General features: G+C 39.7%; 2 pseudogenes; one reads left to right on the top strand and one right to left on the bottom strand.

The window, feature by feature from the left end:
- Nucleotides 1-6,026: 6,026 nt before the first annotated feature.
- On the bottom strand, nucleotides 6,027-6,567 carry LOC123587818 (annotated as a pseudogene).
- Nucleotides 6,568-7,544: 977 nt separating this feature from the next.
- On the top strand, nucleotides 7,545-8,903 carry LOC123587817 (annotated as a pseudogene).
- The last annotated feature ends 821 nt before the right edge of the window (nucleotides 8,904-9,724 follow it).

The following is a 9,724-nucleotide window of genomic DNA, read 5'->3' on the forward strand; positions in this document are numbered from 1 at the left end:
TTTATTTTTGAGGGAGAGAGACAGTGTGAGTGGGGGAGGAGCAGAGAGAGAGGAGACACAGAATTCAAAGCAGGCTCCAGGCTCCGAGCTGTCAGCACAGAGCCCATTGTGAGGCTTGAACTCACAAACTGTGAGATCCTGACCTTAGCCAAAGTTGGCCGCTCAACTGACTGAGCCACCCACGTACCCCCACCAATTTTAAACTTTTTTAGAGACTTTTCTACACTGAAAAAAATCTCTACAATGAATTTGTTACCTTCATAATTAAAAGAAAGCCAATAAATGATAATATAACTTTACAAGATCCACCTCAAATGTTTCCTCTCTGAGGCCTTCACCAACAAGTGTTCCTTGTTCCTCCTTCATATTCACATAACACTCAGTATATATCACCCCTAACCATTCTCTACTCTGAACTAGAACGATCTTCCTAAAAAGTAAATATTGCAACCCTGCCGTTCTACTTTTAGGTATTTACCTAAGAGAAATGAAAACATATATCCATTCAAAACCTTATACAGAAGTGTTCATAGCAGCATTATTCATAATAGCCCCAAAGTGGACACAACCCAAATATCCATCAAATGATGAACAGATAAATAAACTATGTACTTGTTATAGGTGGTAGGCAAGCCACTGTATATCTACATCTAAAACCCCTTGGGGGCGCCTGGGTGGCGCAGTCGGTTAAGCGTCTGACTTCAGCCAGGTCACGATCTCGCGGTCCGTGAGTTCGAGCCCCGCGTCAGGCTCTGGGCTGATGGCTCAGAGCCTGGAGCCTGTTTCCGATTCTGTGTCTCCCTCTCTCTCTGCCCCTCCCCCATTCATGCTCTGTCTCTCTCTGTCCCAAAAATAAATAAACGTTGAAAAAAAAAATTTTAAAACCCCAGAATCTGTGAATATGTTAAATTACAAGGCAAAGGAGAATTAAAGTAGCAGGTGAAGTTCGCTAATCAGCTGACCTTAGAATAGGGAGGTTGTTCTAGATTATTCATGGGGCCCCAATGTAATCACAAGGGTTCCTAATGGTGGAAGAGGAAGGCAGAACATTGGAGTTAGGTAACGTTTGAGGACTTAGCCTGTTGTTGGTTTTGAAGATGGAGGAAGGGACCATCAGGCAAGAAATGTGGGCAACCACTAGAGGTTGAAAAGGTACAGAAATAGATTCTCCACTAGAGCTTCCAGAAAGGAGTGCTTCCCTGACAACACCTTGATTTTAGCCCAGCAACACTAATACTAGACTTCTGACCTATAGAACTGTAAGATAATAAATTTGCATTATTTTAAGTCACTAAGTTTGCCTTAAATTGTTATAGTGATAGAAAACTAAAACAAATGGAATGTTACTCACAATAAAAAGGAACGAATACTCATACATGCTATAATATGGATAAACTTTGACAACATTAAACTAAATGAATGAATACAGTCACAGATGCCTACATCTTGCGTGATTCCATTTATATGAAACGTCCAGAATAGGGAAATCTATAGGCACGGAATGACTGGTGGTTGCCTACAACTGAGTACAGTTTCTTTTTGAAGTGGTGAAATCTCCTAAAACTGATTATTATGGTAGGAGCACAACTCAGTGAATATACTAAAAATCATATGATATGTGAATTATATCTCAATAAAACATATATACACATATATGTGTATGAATACGTGTGTGTGTGTGTGTGTGTGTGTGTGTGTGTGTGTAGGCATGTGCGTGGGTGTGCGTGCACACACACATATTCTCTGCAGGAACACCTTCGATGGTTTTGCTGCCCTAAAAACTAAAATCTATTAAAAACAATTTTTTTTTAATTGAAAGCAGCCTCAGGGACCTGTGGGACAACAAAAGATCTAAAGTTCCTGTTAGAGCCTCTGAAGAGGAGGAGAAAGGGTGGAGCTGAAAAAGTACTCAAAGAAGTTATGGCTGAAAACTTCTCAAACTGGGTAAGATATAAACCTACAGATTCAAGAAGCTGAGTAAAACCCATATGAGATAAACCCAAAGAAATCTACACCAAGATATATCATAGTCAAATATCTGAAGACTATAGACAAAGAAAGAAAAAAAAAAACACAAGCAGAAAGAGAAACAACACTTTATCAATAAAGAAATAACAGTTCAAAAGACAATAAAAATCTCATCAAGATACCCAAGAGGCCAACAAAGAGTGGGACAACAACAGCCACAAAAAATGGTTTGGATAGCACAGCATACACAGTCCCTCATTACCTGGCCCCTATTCACCCTGCCTGCATCTCTTCCCACTTTCTAAAATTTTTTTTTTTTCAACGTTTATTTTATTTTTGGGACAGAGAGAGACAGAGCACGAACGGGGGAGGGGCAGAGAGAGAGGGAGACACAGAATCGGAAACAGGCTCCAGGCTCTGAGCCATCAGCCCAGAGCCCGACGCGGGGCTCGAATTCCCGGACCACGAGATCGTGACCTGGCTGAAGTCGGACGCTTAACCGACTGCGCCACCCAGGCGCCCCTCTTCCCACTTTCTAATATGTATCCCAGGATCTAGACATACTAAATGATTTGCAGTTTTCCTCATCTTTGTACCTTTGCAAAAGTTGCTTTTCTGACCACAATGTCCTTAGCCCTCTTCTTCCTCTTACCTCCCATTAGTTTTTCTGTACTCTGTTTAAATTTTAGCTATGAGAAGATTTTCCTACACTATTCTACAAGGTCAGGTTAGGTACTCTTTCATAATTTCTTCTGTATTTGTGGGTCTCCTCTATCACACTATAAGCTCTCATAGTCTTAACTCTTAATATTTTTAAAAAACGTTTACTTATTTTGAGAGAGAAAGAGAGAGTGTGTGCATGGGTGCACACGTGCATGTGAGTGGGGGAAGAGGCAGAGATAGAGGGAGAGAGAGAGAATTCCAAGTAGGCTCCATGCTCTCAGCACAGAGCCCAATGCAGGGCTTGATCTCATGACAGTGAGATCCTGAACTGAGCTGAAATCAAGAGTTGGACACTTAACCCACGGAGCCACTCAGGTGACCCTTATCCTTAACAGCTAGGTTAGGGTCTGGCACATGCTGACACTAAATTTATTAAAAAGTGTTTACTGATGAATTAATATCTCAATTACAGTACCCCTTGTATTGTATTATAACTCATTTGTGTCCTTTTTTCAATAGATGAAAAAAGATGAGAAAAGATGACCTTCTCACTCATTCATCTTTGCATTCCTCAGGCAACACGATCCAAGTATATAATAGATAGTCTATAATAGAAAAGATGGATGGATGTTACACATAGTAGATTTATGTCCCTTAACAAATTTAGTGGGAAACCCTTAAGCCTCGGTTGTTGTACTTTTTTGCTCTTTTAGGATAGTGACATTTTGATGGCTTTCTGAAAGTCCCAAAATGTGTTTTTTAAACATGACAATATATGCTGCAAGTGTGATTTAAATATATAGAACTATATTAATAGTTTATCTAATTCATAAAGATTTCATTCTACAGAGAAATACAATTTGTAAAGTAGTAATATACTCCAGTTGATTAAAACTCACACGTAGCTAAAGTAATTTAACAATTGAACATCTTTTCCCAGCAGACACTAATTGAAAACAATCTATCTTTGTTTGTAGGATATGACTGAATCCTCAGCAGCAAATAGAATTCACCGGTCCATTATATGAACACAAAGGCTGTTAGAATGTGCATGCCTGGTGAGTATTAAGCACTGACATTCAGGAGTCAGGTGGAACAGTGTTTTATAAACTCAATCCGTCTTTATTTCGAAGCAATAACAAATCCTTTCACAGAAATAATCTTCATGCTCATCATATCATGGAGTTCATATAATCCAAATCTGAATGGCCACATTTAAATGATCAAATATATTTTTATATAAGATAATAACAAAATGTTAATTTTGAAATCATTACAAGTGACAGTTGATTTAGGAAGACTTATGGGGCATAATCATATTATATACCCATTTACAGATGAATAAACCAGGATACAGAAATGCTAAGTGACTTGTTCAAGATCACATCAGTACAAAGTGGTAAATCCAACCTTACCAAAGTATTCTGGCTTTAAATCTAGGATTCTTCCCATTGTACCATGCTGTCTGCATCTTTTTAAGATATGCATTGGAGGTCCAATGTAATATGAATTGAAGAAATTATAGAAGAGATGCAGACTCCCCACTCCCACTTCATGTCTGTTGATTTCAAGTCCAGTGACCAACTAACTTAATGATGTTAGGTGGCAGAGTCAATGGGTAGTCCCTGAATTTGGGTTTCACAGACATTTCCTCCTGACCTCATGGACTCCTTTCCTCGTTGGTTGGCAATGACACTACTCCCAGATACTTGGAAGTGAGTGATAAGGTTTTAAAGGAAGTGAACTGTTCTTGAAAAAAATTGTTCTTCTTGACTTTTTAGCCTGGCTAAATTATAGCCATCTTTCCTATGACATACACTAATTTACTTGTACTTACTGTGCCCAATTATTGCACTAAGTGTTTTACACACTTTATCTCATTTTACTTTATCTCCATAAAAGTTCGGTGAAACATATACCATTCCTACCATCTTATTTTACAGACAAGGAAACTACAATTTAAGAGAGGTTAAGTAATTTGCTTGAGATCGGGAGGTAGCAAAAGTTAAATGAAGAATTTAACCAACAGACTAAGATTCCAGATCTCAGGCTATTAGTCTCTTGCCTTTGAACACAAAAATTGTTGAGGCTGTTCTGTGATGACCTCCCATCCCCATGCCTCCATCCAGCAGTTAAGATATCCACAAAGGTTTTACATGGGTTCAGACTAACGTTGCAAAACAAATAGCAGAATTAAAATGTGTGTTTTAGGCTAAAAAAAGACGTCTCTAAGATTTAATGTGATAATAGAATATCATTCAGCAATAAAAAGAATCAACTACTTATACATGCAAAAACACACATGAATCTCTTCATTTTCTTTCCAAGTTTTTATTTAAATTCTAGCTAACATACATGGTAAAATTGGTTTCAGGTATAGAATTTAGTGATTCATCACCTACATATAATACCCAGTGCTCATCCCAACAAGTGCCCTCCTTAATACCCATCACCCATTTAGTCCATCCCTCACACACTTCCCTCCACCAACCCTCAGTTTGTTCTCCATAGTTAAGAGTCTCTTTGGTTTGCTTCCCTCTCCCCTTTTCCCTGTTCCATATGTTCATCTGTTTTGTTTTTAAAATTCCACATATGAGTGAAATCATATGGTATTTGTCTTTCTCTGACTGACTTATTTTGCTTAGCATAATACCTTCTAGTTCCATTCATGTCATTGCAAATGGCAAGATTTCATTCTCTTTGATGGCTGAGTAATATTCCATTGTATATATATACCACATCTTCTTTATCCATTTATCAGCTGATGGACATCTGGGCTCTTTCCATAGTTTGGCTATTGTTGATAATGCTATAAACATCAGGGTGATGTACCCCTTCAAATCTGTATTTTTGTATCCTTTGGGTAAATACAAATGAATCTAAAAAGCATTGTGCTGAGTGAAAAAAAACATATTCAGGAGACCTTATAGTATATGATTTTACTTATATGACATTCTGGAGAAGATAAAAATACAAGGACAAAAAAATACATTGGTGGTTACTAGGGCCTAGGGATGGAGAGAGGGGTTAACTACAAAAAAGAACAAGGGAACTTTTGGAGGTGATGAAAATATTCTATATATAATTTTCAAAATTCTTATTATGTGCACCTAAAAGGGTAAGTTTACTGTGAATCTTCTTTCTAAAAAGTAAAAATGAATAAATATGGTCTCTAAGACACTGTTTTCCAAATCTCCATTAGTGAGATACAACCCATCAGTGAGTTATGAACTCAATTTAACAGGTTGTGATTGGCATTTTAAAAGGTGCAGTAGAACAAAATAGGAATATCAGAGTCTGTAAACAGTAAAAGGAATATTGTTAATGAAGCATTTACTTCTGTTCCCCATATATGTATGTGATATAATTATTATTATTATTTATTTTATTTTTACAGTCTTGACGTCTTTTATTTTTTTTACACTTATCATGCCATGAATTCATCGGGAATGGGTTCCAACAGCTCAGGCTCCTTTCCATTGGTTCTTACAAAGTGTGCTTCTCTGGGTGGGGCAGGCTGGCGCTTCAGTTGAACCCAAGTACCTTTCTCCTTGGCTTCCTTCTTTTTCTGATCATTTTCCTTCACACGCTTCAGGAAGCTGTCTCAGCTCTTTGAATGCTTAATGTGCTCAATACATACATTAATTCTCTTAGCAAGAATCTTGCCCTTAACTTGTTTGTTTACAACAATGCCAACAGCATGCTGGGTAACATTGTAGACTCTTCTAGTTTTGCCATGGTAACATTTGTGGGGCATTCCTTTTTGAACAGTGCCCATTCCCTTGATGTCCACAATATCACCTTTCTTGTAGATTCGCATGTATGTTGCCAAAGGAACAACTCCATGTTTTCTAAAAGGCTTAGAGAACATATAGCGAGTAGCTCTCCTCTTTCCCTTTGTGTTGGTCATTTTGGCGAATTATTGGAAGGTGGCGGTTCCCCCGTATGTGATATAAGTAAATATCAGGAAAAAGATATCATGGTCAGAGTGTTCTCTTTTTAAGTTTATTTATTTTGAGAAAGAGAGGATGGCAGCAGCAGAGAAAGAGGGAGAAAGAAAAAATCCCAAAAAGACTCCACACTGTCAGCTCAGAGCCCTAGTGGAGCTTGAACTCGTGAAACACGAGATCATGACCTGAGCCAAAATTAAGAGTTAGACGTGGATGCTTAACCCACTGAGCCACCCAGGTACCCCCATGGTCAGAGTATTTTTAACAGAGGGAATTTAACACAGGAAACTTGTTTCACAAATGATGAATAGGTAGAGAAGCCAAATAAGGGAAGATAAGACAACCCAGAGATCAGCAATGGCAGAAACCACATACCTTTCGACTGGAGGGATAAAGGGAAGTAGCAGTGTTGCTGGGTCCCAGAGTTGAGGTCATCCTGGAGAAGCTTAAATCGCAGGGGGACATTTTTGGCTGGAGCTGGAGCCACAGAGAAGAGCTAGTCACTGTCAAAGATGCACTGCAGGCAGAGAAAGATGGGGAGAATCATCCTGGCTTTCCCATTCCTCCCACCCTCCAATGTCAGGGCAGGACTGCACATGAGTGGCACCCACCCAGAAATCAGTTAACGTAACTTGGGAGCCGTGGAAATACAGCCTCTTGGGATCAGCCTCCTTAAAACTTGGCAGAGGAAGAGCAAGGAATGGATTTGAGAGCAAACAGTCCCAGGGTTGGCATAGCTGTGAAGTAAAACGCGTTTCTGATCGAAGGTCAAATTCCAAAAGGTTTAAAAGCCATTACTTTAGGGGACAAAGCTATTCTCTATGTTATTCTCTCTATATACAGGAAGAATAAAGTCACACTTTCGACCATTAGAGGATGCCAAATTTTGCCCTTTAGGATGTGTTTGAAAAGGCAGTTTGAATTAAAGAAGTTGGATTGTAAGACTAACCCACTTGCCTCCTTACTATCGGAGGAGTCATACCAAGATCTCTTAGCAAAGGTAAAACTCTTAGCAAATGTAGATGAAATTTAGGCTAGGAACAACAGAGCAGGAAGAAAGTACACAAGAGGCAAATGTGTAAGCAAAGTAATAGTGTAGAAGGAAAATAATAGTTAAAAATCAATATGCTGAGTATCAAATGGCCTCTGTCAGCAGCTGTTTGTGTGACAGCTCTATAAAACTTCCTGGATCCACAAGGAGTAGCAGCCATAATTCATCAACACAACCTTATTCCTGACTCTGATGACTAGTTATTCCTGTTCCAAAGTTTTGACCTTGAATTATTTGGGATTTCTGATCTCAAGAAATGACTCCTGAGGCTCCCTCATTGAGTCAAAACTAATGCTTGATTCCTTGTGTTTAAAAACACTCAGAGCCACTCTCCCCTCCAGCCATCCAAAATGTCGAATGGAAAGAAGGCTAAGGGGAAGTGGGTGGCCCCAGTCCCTGCTGTCATGAAGAAGCAGGAGGCTGAGAAGGTGGTCAATCCTTTGTTGGTGAAAAGGGCCAAGAATTTTGGCATCAGATAGGACATTGAGCCCAAAAGGGATCTCACCTGCTTTGTCAAATGCCGCCCCCACCCCACCTACATCCTGCTGCAGCAGCAAAGGCTGTTCTCTATAAACGTCTGAAAATTCCTCCTGCAATTAAGCAGATCACCCAGCTTTGCACTGCCAAACAATTATTCAGCTGCTTATACTGGCCCACAAATACAGACCTCTGGTCAAAGCAAGAGAAGTAGAGACTGTTGGCTCAGGCTGAGAAGAAAGCTGCTGGCAAAAGGGGTATCCCCACTAAGAGGCCTCCTGTCCTTCGAGCTGGGGTTTATATGTCACCACCTTGGTAGAAAACAAGAAGGCTCACCTGGTGGTGATTGCACATGATGTGGATCGCATTGAGCTGGTTGTCTTCCTGCATGCCCTGTGTTGTTAGATGGTGGTTACCTACTGAATTATCAGGCAGAAGGCCAGCCTGGAGTGTGTGGTCCACAGGAAGACCAGGAAGACCTGCACTACTGTCACCTTCACACACATTAACTCAGAAGACAAAGGAACTCTGGCTAAGCTGGTGGAAGCTATCAGGACCAATTACAATGACAGATATGATGACATACGCCATCACTGGGGAGGTAACATCCTGGGTCCAAAGTGGGTTGCTGGCATTACCAAGCTGGAAAAGCAAAGGCTAAAGAACTGGCCACCAAACTGGGCTAAGTGTACACTGTTGAATTTTCTGTACATAAAAGAAAATTGTTTGTTTTCACAAAAGAAAAAGCAAAAAACATGCAGTGCCTACTTTTGGACTTTGCCATCTATATCAACCGTCAGGAACAATGTACTTCAATCTGTTTCTTTTCTGTCTAGTCTCCTTCAGTTATTTTATTTTTAAAATTGTTTTAATGTTTATTTATTTTTTTTTTTTGAGAGAGAGAGAGGCAGAGTATGAGTAGGGGAGGGGCAGAGAGAGAGAGGGAGAGAGAGAATCCCAAGCAGGTTTCACACTGTCAGTGCAGAGCCCGACACAGGGCTCGATCTTTCAAACCATGAGATTACAACCTGAGCTGAAATCAAGAGTCGGAGGCTTAATCTACTGAGCCACCCAGGAGCTCTGTCTCCTTAAGTTATTTTAAAATATGGTTCTGGGAATATTGTTTTAAATTCAACTACATCATTATTAAGAGTTCTTTTTCAAAGCATTTAATATTTGTTGAATGGAAGAATGGATGGATGTGCAGATGGATGAATGTAGGCAATGTGAGTGAGTCTCAATTCTAAGTTTCAGTCAGGCTTATGGGGAGTCCTCAAGCCAGTTTCCTGGTTCTGATTTGACTAGTAGTTTTGATTTAAATTACATTAAATTAAATTAAATTAAATTAAATTAAATTTTTTAATTTTTTATTTTTTTAGAGAGAGTGCAAGCACGGGAGGGGGCAGAGAGAGAGAGAGAAAGAGTATTTTAAACAGGCTCTACGCTCAGGTGGAGCCCCATGAGGAGGTCAATGCGTCCACCCTGGGATCATTACCTGAGCCAAAACCCAGAGCGACGCTCAACAGACAGCAACCCAGGCACCCCATTGACTTGTAATATAAAGACCACCAGGACACCGCTGTGCTGCCATCTAGTGGTAGCATAACCTATATGT

Source organism: Leopardus geoffroyi, chromosome D3 (genome assembly GCF_018350155.1).
Source record: "Leopardus geoffroyi isolate Oge1 chromosome D3, O.geoffroyi_Oge1_pat1.0, whole genome shotgun sequence".
Lineage (NCBI taxonomy): Eukaryota > Metazoa > Chordata > Mammalia > Carnivora > Felidae > Leopardus > Leopardus geoffroyi.